The sequence below is a fragment of the Mycteria americana genome, chromosome 2 (genome assembly GCF_035582795.1).
Source record: "Mycteria americana isolate JAX WOST 10 ecotype Jacksonville Zoo and Gardens chromosome 2, USCA_MyAme_1.0, whole genome shotgun sequence".
NCBI classification, from domain to species: Eukaryota; Metazoa; Chordata; class Aves; order Ciconiiformes; family Ciconiidae; genus Mycteria; species Mycteria americana.
In genome coordinates this window covers 77,909,891-77,922,318 of record NC_134366.1, presented here as the reverse complement: position 1 = coordinate 77,922,318, position 12,428 = coordinate 77,909,891, and positions in this window count along the sequence as shown.

Here is a 12,428-nt window from a genome sequence, read left to right as displayed (position 1 = left end):
GCAATTATGCTGGCACAGCACAGAGCGTAACTGAAATGCTGGTTAATAAAACTGTTAATGAGGTAATTCTAAAACTTTTTTCCCTACTTTTCTGCTGGGCAGTATGAGAGGTTCCTAACCATGAGTGGCATGGAGGGGGCTTTCCAGGAACAGGGGAGAGGGAAGAGGAAGTCTAGAGAAAAGAGTCTAGACATCTGAGCATGGAGTCTTCCCTTGAACCTAAACAAAGATTTCTTTTTTTTTTTTTTTTTTTTTTTCTTTTTGTTTTCTGGAAGCGTGGAAGTTTTAGGATGTAGTTACCTGAAGCATTTTCTCTATTGGCAAGTCTCATCTAAGGAGGCTACTGACCTCTTGCTCCTATGACTGTGCTGCCATATGCCAGCCTCTCACTCTGTCAGTGCAACCATCTGTGGTGCTGCACGCTGAAGAGTTTCCCCTGCCAAAGGACGTGGAAAGCCACTGACCGCCCCCGTGTGCAGCAGCAGATGCTAGATTGAAGAGCTTGACAGGCTTTTCTGGATACAGTAACACAAAACCAGCAGCTGATAATGCAGTGTCAGGCCATTCAAAACAACTGAAAGCACCTCTCGGAACTTGGAGTAGAAGCCCTTAGGAGGGCATGGACCTCTGATTTCTGCTTACACCTGGGTTATGAATTTTTGAAAATCACTTTACTTCCCAAAACACATTCCAGGAGACTATTCTGGCCTTTCTTACCACATTTTCAGAAGTGCAAAATAGCACATTGGGATATCCAATGTCTCCTCTTTCTGCCTTCTCAATAATATCCCTATGAATCGTGCTTGTCCCTTCTCTTCCCCTTTTTCAAGAGGTAGAAGTTGTAGATGTGAATGAAAGTTTAAACATGTAAATATTCAGTAAAATTTAATTGCCTTGCAGGAAGAAAACCTGCCTGACTCCTTAATTCCTAGCTTCTGTGCACAGACTAGTCTTTTACAACTTCAATGCGCTTGTCATAGTTACTGTGTTGATTAAACAACACCTGCTTGCTAATAAATATTCTAATTGTTCTGAAGTATAAATTGGGGAAGGGGGAGGATTGCAAATCATACCTTACAGAACTGTCAAAGGATATGCAAAGTCTTTGATGGCCTCCTGAATAATGTAAGGTACACTTGCATTTTCATTAGAGTAACGGTCTACTCCTGAGCAAGATGAAAAGCAATTTGTGCCCTAAGGAAAGGTATGTGACAGAAGTCTACGTGCTTGGAAAGCAACAGTAAGCAGTGCCAGCAATATCCGGTAGATCAAATGTTTCTAGGATCTCATGTTACTTGTCTGTGAAATCAACTTGAACTGCTGGCTCCCAAGGAACTTATAACATGGGTAACGTTCCCAGCTAAAATACTGCTTTGTAAACTAAACAACACTAAATGTGTATTCCATCTCCTTCATCACTACTGCTAGGAGTCCCAGCACGCAATTGTTAATTCCAGCTGCATTTATTAGTGGGCTCTTAGGCAATGAAACATTAATTCTCCGATATCATTTTTTATGCTAGCCACAAAGTCAATGCAGAATCAGTCACATTTCTATCCATGTTTGGTTACTCTACCCAAAGAGATTTTCTTGAGCTCAGTACCCTTGTTGTCTTTACTAACTAAATCAAACAGCAAAATAAAATTGTCTTTCAGCCGAAGTCTACACTGGCATATGGAGGATCTCTTCCTTCCGACTAGTAATGTAGGATGCATAAGGAAGAGCAATGCATGTTTCTGGACCTGCTGTACACCTCCAACTCAAGGTGTATATATAGCATGCCTTGAAATTGGACCTTGGCTTCCAGTTCATTTGTGGCATGTGGTTGAGTCAGCAGAGGAGTCAAAATGAGTTGCAGCGGGATCTTATGGAGGCGAGAGTAAAGGGAGCAAATGGTTGTGCCCAGTGATATAGTATGAGAAACAGAAAGGAATTCAGAGTAAATTCAGGAGATTGGCATTAAACATCGAAAGCTGCAGGTTATAGGCACTAACTGGAACACATACTTTTGCTAGGCTTGTAGTATTACTATGTTAGTAATATGAAGACATGTTTTCGACTGCGGACAATGTATTAGTGATAATAATTGTGATGTTAATTCTGCAAAGAGCTCATTATTCACACTTGATGCACATCTGGCATCATCTTAAAGGTAACTTTGTAACTTGCCACAGAGATCTGCATGATCCTGAGCTTATTGAAACCAAGGGTGATTGATATAAAACCCAGTAGGCTCTCCAGCAGGAAGAAATGGAATCAATATGATAAATGGAGAAATTTCAGAAATGTACTTTATTTTTTCTGTTTTCATGAAGGATGACATTTCAGCCTTATGTGGAGAACCTGACTAAAGCCTAGGCAATACTTATGGACCATCTAAGCTCTAGCCCTTTGACTTACTTGGAACACTGAGTAGTGTTTTTGGACTACTTGCTCTGGTGTGGAATTTCACCCTTTGGGTTTATATTATCATACTTTGCAAAAACCTGGTGAAAACTGAGTCTGAATATGACTATACTCCCCAAATATGCCTCCCTGAAGCTGACCTCTTTGCATTTCTTATCTGGCTACATTTAAAGCTCCTGACACTTTTATGTAAAATTTAGTCCCAGCTACCTGAAAGAAAAGACCAAATCTAGCTGTGTTCTTCAGAAAACAAGCACAGCCACTGTAACTTATTTGCCCAGGTGGTCACACAACAGCCCATGACATTATGTTAGTGGTTCTTGTTGTTGAGCTTTTCCAATTAGCATCCTAGAACAAAAATTTTATATCAAAATACATGTTTAAGCACTGAGGATCAGCATCTCCTATTTAATGCCTTGGCAGGGGAAGCTCTGTTGGGCAATTTCTTATTTCACAAATAGCATCACTGTCAACACTGGAGCCTGTAACAGAGTAAAATAATTGGGGTGTCATAAACTGGCCTTCTACCACACAGATTCTATATTTCTTTCGGATGCTTATTGTATTTTTGGTTCAGCCCATGAAGATCAGAGTGAGCAGAGGTAACCGTCGGATCAAACATCAGTATAACTTCCTGCTTAGCAAAAAGAGCATAGGGATTCACCCCTGTGGAGCGTAGAACTGAAGAGTTTATCTGCTCTGCTAAATCCCATCCCTGCAATCACCTGCCCAAACCAAGTTCGTCTCATGCACCAGAGCCTACAAAACACCTCCCAGCACCTTGTAGCAACTCTAAGGTCTGTAGTGAAAGATGAAACATAACATACACCAGCCGAGGACCTGTCCCTTTCCCTCTGCCTGCCTCTCTTTTCTGGGTGTCTTAAGATCTATCTAACATTTTGTTCTTACGAGTCTGGATATGATTAGGTTTTGCCACATTGTGGCATCAGTGCCCAAAGTAGCAACAGTCTGTACTGCACACTGAAAAACAATGTGAAGGGGACTAAACTTAAGTATCTCTCAATAAAATTCTAATGCAAAATAATAGTCTTCATCTTCTGTAAAGTACTGAATGTAAATAGGGTAATGTTGGCCTTAATCCAAAAGTCACAAGGTGCTTTACTTAGGCTGCTTAATGTTCCTGCCCAATTTTCTACATCAGATGTCTGTATGGCAGTGTTAGGTCAACCAAGCTAAGGTTGTTATTCCGAGTACAGGGTGAAAAAACTAACCATGACCTGGATTATAAAATGTTGACGTTAAAGGTCTGCTGCTCCTTGTAAAGAGCGTGGTTTTGTAATTTAAAGAAATCTGATCTCCTGAAAGTGCCCTGCTGGGCCTGCAGCTGACATCATGTTTGTCTGAGCTTTAACAGATTCAGCAGGACTAGTATGATTAAAGCAACTTTCAGCTCCCTGTATTTTTGGAACAGAGCTGTGGAAAAGACACTTGGAGTTAAAGATGACAGCTCCCTGGAGATCTTGACTTCACCAGCTTCATTAGAAATTAAATTACAAAACTTAAAGCTATAGCTGAAAAGGATCCAGAGTTTATTTGTGATTCCTTGGTTACCTGTGAAAAATCAGTTATTTTTTTAGCTGTGGTCATCTAGGATCAGTGTGAAAGGTATGTGCCCAGGAGCAAGAAAACTAAGATTGCACGCACAGCCTCTAATTTAACCTGCTGTAACTGGCTGTGAATGCATTCTTAACCAGCTATAAATGCATGGCAGCTACCTCTCTGCAACAAATTCATGGTGAGGCAGGGTAATAAGACATCGTGCTTGCTCTGTACTGATTAAATAAAGAGCAGACTTTCAACTCTGTATCTCCACTGTTGACATTTTATCACAGCCCTCATCGAGAAGACTATCTTGGAAGGTCCAGAGGGAAACAAGTGCATGTAATTACCACATATGCAAATAGAACAATTGTATGTATCAACGAGATAATTCTTATCTACAAAAGTCAGCAGGTAGGTGCCAGCTGCACTACATTTGTACACAGAACATTATCTGTAATTTAGACAGGTATATTTCTGCACACAGACCTTGAGTCCTGCTTTAAAGCAATTTTCTTTTTTTGCATTCTTTTAACAATACTGGTTTTCAATTATGTTAGGGGATTTCTGTATCTCTGCCTTTCACTGCAACTGCTTATCTTGATCTGCTTGAACTCCTTATCCTGATCATCACAGCTCCCCTCACTACCATTACATTTTGTCAAGAAACCACTCTGGAAAACTACTCTGTTACCTTACAAAAGAGCGTTGGATGTAATTCACCACTGTGAGGCATCCAGTCTTGCCTGCGTTATTCACCAATGAGATCTCAGCTCAGTCTGAAATTTTGAGTGATGTTCTAACCTTGCACTGATCTCTTCATTTAGCAGTGAATTTATCTTCTTAGAAATCCCTTCAAAACTGTATGATAGAAATTATATTATAATCAGCAAGCCCCTGGCATAAAAACCAGACTGTACTTGTGGAAGTCAAAATAGAAGTAATACAGCCAAAAAGACTCCATGACCAAAGCACCATCCACTATAAACCTTTAGGAATAGACTAAATTTCCAACTAAAAGATGCTTGAACTTGCTCTAGATGTTAAGATCCTCTGCACGCTTTCAGATGCGGGAGGAGGGAGCGGGTTGCCCCTAAACATTTAGACGCAGAAGAGCTGAAAGTGATAGGTTCAAAAAATGTTCTGCACGGCTACGCAGAACTGCAGGGAGGACTCCATCCAAAAGGAAGGCAAGCAGCAACATTAAGGTGCATCTTCAGCACACACCTTAATAAGACAAGCCTTGCGCTTATCAAGTTTCCAGTACGGTGCCATGCAGACTGGAAAGGAGGGTGGGTGAAGGCAGGGCAGCTGTAAGTCTTGGGCGGCCCTCCAGAAGAGCTCTGGCAGAAGTGGCTGCTGGTGGACGGCGGTGAATCATTGCACCCTGGCGGCACAGCTCTCTTCAGCTAACGCCGTCCGGTTTCTGAGCAGCGCTGGTTTCCTTTGGTAGCTCTGGCAGCAGGGAGGTTGCAGCCACTCGCTCCAACTTCCTCCCCAGACAGACAGGCTGTCTGGAAGGCTCCGTGCCAGGGTTCATGCTGGCACGGGGGTTCAGCCCCTAGTTAGGAGGATTTTGTTACTAACGCGTTTGTAAAACTGATGATATTAGTCCTTGCAGTACTGTTGTGCTTTTTACCGAAGCTGTACTCGTTTGCTCCTACATGAACAAGTAGAAACAGAAAGCGGTTCTTTTTTTTTCATGTTATGTAGTGAGAAGTGGAAACCAATGCTTAAAACCTTTTCCCTAACGTCCTGACCCACTGTGCTGCTTTACCCGTAGAGGCTGACAGAAACAGAGAACTTGGACCAACGTGCGTTTCTCCTCATTTTGCAAACTGACCAAGTTCCTCTTTCCAATGCGAGGTAGTCTGTGTATATACACTGTAAGACCAAACTGTTAGGTAGTCCCCTGTTCTGGAATCCGTCTGACAAAGGGGCAGAGTAATGAGACATTTTCCTTTTGTAATCTGTTTAAGTAAATGAAATTAAATCTCTTCTTGGCCAGTTTTAAAGATCAGGTCATAAAAGCCTGGAATAGTTCTGTTGCATACATTTCCCTTGGAAAGTATCTGCTTTAGCTTTTCTCTTTGTTAATCAGGTCTGAGACCTCTATTAGAGAATAGTTTATTCCCAGCTTTAGTTCATATACAGCACATTTGAAAAATATTTATACAATAATTCCTGCTCTCTCAGCTCTCAAAGATTATCTGAGGACAGGACAGCTAATGCCTACCTGAAACCTGTCAGATTTTTTCCCCGATGTCAGAGTAGGGATAGGAAAATTATCTGTAGAAAATAACTTATTAAATTAGTTGTGGTCCTTTCCCTTTTGTAAGACTATTCTTGATTTTGTGGTTTGGTTGTTTTGTTGTTTTTTTTTTTTTTTTTTTGGGGGGGGGGGTTGGTTTTTTTCCCCTGAGTAGTGGATTGTTTAAAAGCAGGTTCATTATTCAGTGCACACTGCAAGCAAACCTGTTTAAATTCTGATGTCTTCAGGAAGACTGTTCACCTTAGGTATTAATTTTTTTAATAATTTCTGTGATTACTGCCACCTGCATGCACTAGTTCTACTGTACTGTTGCTGTTCCTTACCAAGCAAGCAGAAGGTAAGGAAAATGTTTGTGAGATGGTCTTTGTCATCCTATCAGGACTTGAATTATTTTTAGGGCAGGGCCATAGCAACTGGTGCAGTTAAAAGCTAACATCGTGTAAGCTGGGAGTATTGCCATTGCATTCTTGGCCACTTTGGGTCAGATCCTGCCTTTCCTAGCAGGGATAAGTTTGTATTACCTTCTTTTTCTTCCACTATTGCCACACAAAGCAAGGACTTAGGACATACTTGTGTACAGATCTGTCTACAAATGTCTTAAAGGAATGCTGCCACCTTAACGACTCGTTCCCGTCCTCTCCTACAGATAAATTACTTTTCAGACCACTCAGCTTACTAGTCTGTTCTTAGTGCACAGCGTTGCCAGTGCTGGCTTGGAGGGGGGACCTGAAGGAAGAGTGTGAGACTGTCATTTTCAATGTCAGTGAAGCCTTAGGCATACTCAAACTGATTGTGAAACTGCACCTCTAATTAGGGCTTTGGACAGAGAGTCTGGCAGTAAATGAGTATATTTGCTTGCAAATTACCCCTGACCGAAGGCATTTCCATGCAAGCAGGTGCAGATTACTTTAATGCAGTTCAGCCTGCGCTAATCCTTGAACTGGGCGTGCAAGAGAATGAAATGCAGAAGGCAGAGCTCCTTCTCTCAGGCGCAGCCCCGAGCAAGGGTGGCCACACTGCTTCCAGACCCAGGGTGGCAAGAAGGCGTTGCACTGTGTGGCCTTCTCAGTTCAAGTCTCTGTCAGCTAGGTGGTCTGTACAACCAAAAGGCAAAATTTTCCCCTCGTCGAAGGAGGAGATTTCTTACAGCGGATCGCAGAGGGAGGCTGAGCTCAGATGTAGTGACTAAAGCCATCCTTTGAGTGGGAAAGCACACTTCCCATCCTCACCTGACTCTTTTTCCCTGTTCTTAAGACCATTGAGTATCAGGACGGCCCCTGGGCAGGATGTTAAATGCTGGCTTGATCAAGTACTTCACTTTTTTTTCCCCACTTAGGTTTTTTAATCAGCTAGAGCTTACAAATCTAGTAAATCAAATATTTCTCCTACCGGTGGTATTAAATTGCATGCAAAGCACTGTGGGCAGGTAGCCAGAACAATAACAAAGCCACCTTGAAAGTATTTATCTTTGGCAGTGCTTTATACTTCTCATTGCTGTCTATCTGAATCTTTCGGTGTATTTTAAACTGTCAGTGAATTAACCCTCGCACGTAAGGTTATCTCTCTTTTCCAATTGGAGAAACCAAAAACCAAAGGGGCTACAAATAGAATTTGGAGACCCCTTTGTGTTTTGAGTACTACCCGAGCCCTGGGACCCACTGAGGACAACAGGGCTATTCACAGAGCGTGATACTGTCTGATGTGAATCTGGCCATGTGAGTTACCTGTCAACGTGAGGTTAGTCTAGAAAGAGATGCCATGTCTCCTGATTCTTGGTTGTGCACCTCAGTTACACTGCTGGCTTTTTTTTTTTTCTCTCTTTAGAAGTAGTATTATTGACAAGTCTGGTAGTAGTAGTATTGAAGATAGTACAAATAAGCCCTTGGAAGAAATGCTTTGGGGTGTGATTGGATCATACATCAGAATTTTCCAAAGTATCAAGGCCTGATCCAAAAGAAATGCAAGACTCAGCGTATTTACTGCTTTAACAGTTACAACTACCTGCAGTTCCATATGACTTTGGTTTTCTTTTCCTCAGAACAGTGGGATCCTCTTGCTGTAGGAATGAGCTGATTTTTTTTTTCCTTTTGTCTACCCTGAGTTGTTTTGCTCAGCAATGCAAAGGTGGATACTTTTGGAAAGCATAGTTGTGTGGCATATTTATATGATTGGCTTAAACTATGAACTAGGAGAGGAAAATCTAAAGGGGATGACAGGAATTCAACGACTTGTTAAAACAGCTTGAAAATACCAGGAATTCAAATGGAAACCTCACAACGGTCTGAACTCACATAGGCTTGTGGTAGTGCCAAAAATTTCAAATTAATCAGTAAATTAAAATCAAGACAGGAATCAGATTTTGAATGTAATGGGATTGTGGTAGGGCTGGAGGAACCAGGGGAGATTAAAAGAAATGATGGCAATGCAGTTGTACTTTTTAAAAAAGGGGAAGGAGATGCCCTCAAAGGTATTATCTGAAGTAGACTGTATTGATAAAATGGACAATTATGTTACATAAATCAGCACTGCAAACATGTCGGGGTGACCAAGAACTGTGTAAGACTAGATAAAACTGACCTATACTATAGAGGAACAAAAATATGTACTAGTGGCCCTTACTGACAGAAAGGAACTGTTTGTTCCCTAAGGCAACTGAATCTCTAGAAACACCTGTGACAGTTCTGCTAACCATAATTATAGTTGTCAGGTGAAAAGAAGATGTGATAAGATCAGGCAATTCTGCCATTCAGAACCGAATGTGAGATCCACTGAAATCAATTAGATGTTTCCAGGTTACTTCAATAGATGCCGGGTCAGTGGGGGAAGAAGTCGCTTAGGAACTGACTGTGGGATTGCAAAGCACAGAAATGATTTGTGTGTAGCACAGCTGCCTTTGGGGGAAGACTAGGAGTTTCGAGGAAATGTCCTGCTTTGTGATACTGCTGTGTCACCTGTCTGCTCAAGAGTGCATTGATTGAGGAGCAAACATGATGAGAGATGAAGCTCAGTGTATGGGTGCTACAGATCATATATACATACAGATATTGCTTTAACTGCGCATGTTGAAGTTACAGGTATTTCAACAAAATTTAGATATTTTGAAGCTAAGTTTTCCTGAATTCTGAATCGGAAAAGAAATGCAAATCAGATATCCCAGTGCTTAGGACTGTATATATGAGCTATGCATAAAAGCCTATATACTGTCTAGAGAGTAACATGCATATGTGAGGGTTAAATAAAAAATAGTTTAATGAAGGAACAGATTTCTCTACCAAACTTCCAGCAACTTCAAAACAAAGAATTTAAAAATAGGATATTTCAAAACTAGTAACTTGACAATGTCCTTGCTAGCTAATGACCTAAGCATATGAGAAATCTGATGTGGCTATCATGCATCAAGTTGTTGACATGGATCTTGAGGGTCTGGTACATTATTTAAAAAATAATTGGGGGGAGGGGGACTATTCTAAAAGAAATAAGTCTTGCAGCAAGTAAGCTTTTTGTATTTTAGCCAAACAACCTTTTTGAACGTGGCACTGACGAGAACAAAGGAGCAAGGGTTGTTCCCCACTTTTACTTTATTCTTAACTCTTGAGGGAATAGTGAAATTAGTTTCATCCATGGTTTGAAAGCTGGTTGTTTCTGCTAGCCTGTTCCAAATGTTTTCTAATGACAATTTTCACATGTAATTGCGTGCTTTCAACCAGCTTAAGAGGGGAAACACAAATGATAATTTAGACTTCATGTGAACCCTGGTAATGTTCTTAATCATAAGAAAAGATTCCTTGAGATCTGTTCACACAGAGTAAAAAAATCCTTTTGTAAATAGCAGCATAGTTGATATTAACAGTAGTCCTGACTAAAAACTGCTGCGTGTCTATGACTGCACACTTGTGTGCGTGTGTGGAGGGTAGGAGAAAGCCTTATTTTCCTGAGTGGTGATCATGTACATGGCTTGGTGTTTTAATCGGTGCAGACTTAAATGCTAAAAAAACAAATTTAGATGCCAGTTTAGGCAAGAGTTTATTTACGACAGCACTTCACAAGACTTTTTAGAGTAGTCAGTGGGACTTTTATACATATTTCATGATGGGTCCAATCTTTAAGGCTTTGTAATACATACAAGCTTTTGGCTAAAAGTCAGTGACTTTTACTGAGGGATATTCTGACACGACTAAGCAGACTTTTTCTTTCAAAGCTTTAATTAAGGAAAAAAAAAAAAAATATATTCTAACTGCGGATTCTAAGTATCCACAGGTATTGTGTTGAAATAACATTGCAAATAAAGCCATGGCAGCATGCGGGAGGTGCCACCCGCCGCAGCAGCAGGCCTGTTTCCAGGGCGTAGCGGAGGAGATCTCCGGTACCACAGCGCTCCATCTACCGGTGCCGGGGAGAAGTCTCCGCTGCTCCTCTGCCTCCCTCCGCAGCCTTGGAAGCCGGCTCCGAGTGATTTTTGGTGGCTTAGATCAACCTGTGAGGCTGCTTTCGTGCTGGGGAGAGTTGCGATATTTAGCCCGTGATATCACCTTACTTCCTTCCTTTCCTACATCGCTGTCAAGGCGTCTTCATCCATCATCGAGGCTAGGGGCTGAGATCGCGTTTCAGCCTTTTAGGAGCTGGGATTACGAGGCCAAGGATCTCTGAATGACCCAGTTCTCAAACCGCAACTCGCTGTGGCTGCCAGTTCTTCTGATTGAGTAGTAACTGCTGTGTGTAAAATGGTGGTCTAGAAGGGGGCAAGTACACAAACATCCATTGCTAACCTCTGAGGTATTCATTTACTATCTGCACTTGGTAATGTCTTGTCAGCGACTTGAATCATAGGCTAAAAAAACCCCTTTGAAGTGGGGGGAAAAAATGTCTGGATATCTGAACAGTGCTGGGGTTATCCGTTCAGTAAAAACAGATCTCGAACAGATCTTTAACTGCAGTGACAGTCAATCTGCATGGCTGGCGCTAGTTAGAAAAACTTGAGTGGAAATTTTTTCTTCAAGGGGACCAGAGGGTAGGGTATGCGAGGCACGGCTGCCTGCTGCGGGGTCTGGCCTGAGGGGCGGCCCCCCTCCCTCGGAGGGGACCCCGGCTGCCGCCGCCTTCTGTGACCTGCGCTCTGGCCCCTGAAATACCACACTGGAGTGGAAACGTCAATTTTACCTGTATGCAAATGGCAGAGGTTTATTTGTGGGGTTGTTCCCCCTCACCCTCTGTTTTTCCTCCAGTTACAAGCCTTCTCCTAATTCCTACTCCTACTAATTCCTGCTTCTGCAGAGTGTTTATCGGCGCCAGTCATACCCCCCAGCCTGGCAGCCCTCCTTCTGCCGTGCTACCAGCAAGCCCTCTGAGCCCCCTCTTACACAGCCACATCCCCTAATCTGTCTCCACATCCTCTGCTGTGCCCGTCCTCCCCTGCCATCACAAGGTACCACAAGGGTATGAAGTGGTCTCATCAAGCCCTTAGAAAAGGGCTACTTCCCTTTTTTTAACCCTTAATACTTTAAGGAACTACCTTATCTGATTAAATACTAAGATCATGTTCCTTCTTTTCCTTCTTTTCCGCTTTATCTACCAAGGCAGCGCTGTCCCTCTGCTTTCTCCTCTTTGAGGTCTTTCCAGCCATCGCTGCCTTTTCTTGCCTTGCCCAAGCATCCCTGGCTTCTTCTCACCCAGGGTCACAGCTTCAGCAGCAACCTAAGCCAAGGTGCCTCAGCCCTGCTGGGGACCCGTTGACATCGTCCCTGTTGCTCTGTAGGTTGCTGCCTACAGAGTTCATAATAATCCCCACAGGGAGCTAATACTCTCAGGCCTTCCGTGGCAACACCTCCCAGGTCTTGCTGAGGACAAAATGCTGGCCACAAGTCCCTGCTTGTGTGAAATTACAGTTTGGAGGAGTGAATTTTGGTTGTTTCTGCTGCTTCATTCAAGGCACTCTGTTCCTCCAGTGTGGCCCTCCCAGCGTTGCGCTACCGGGAAATGTCATTGCCATGCACCACCTTTTTTGCTTTAAAGTCAATGCTTTAACAATATTTTCCTCCATGATCCAGTTCGCCTTGTTTTCACGTGACAAAAAGTGCATTTCAAATTTGTGTCCAGGTCACCCGCTGGATGATGGACTGAGGACTAAGTTGAAAAAATGAGATGAATTACAGCCCCTTGTGAGATAAGTCTCTGCCCCTTTATTGCTTCTGAA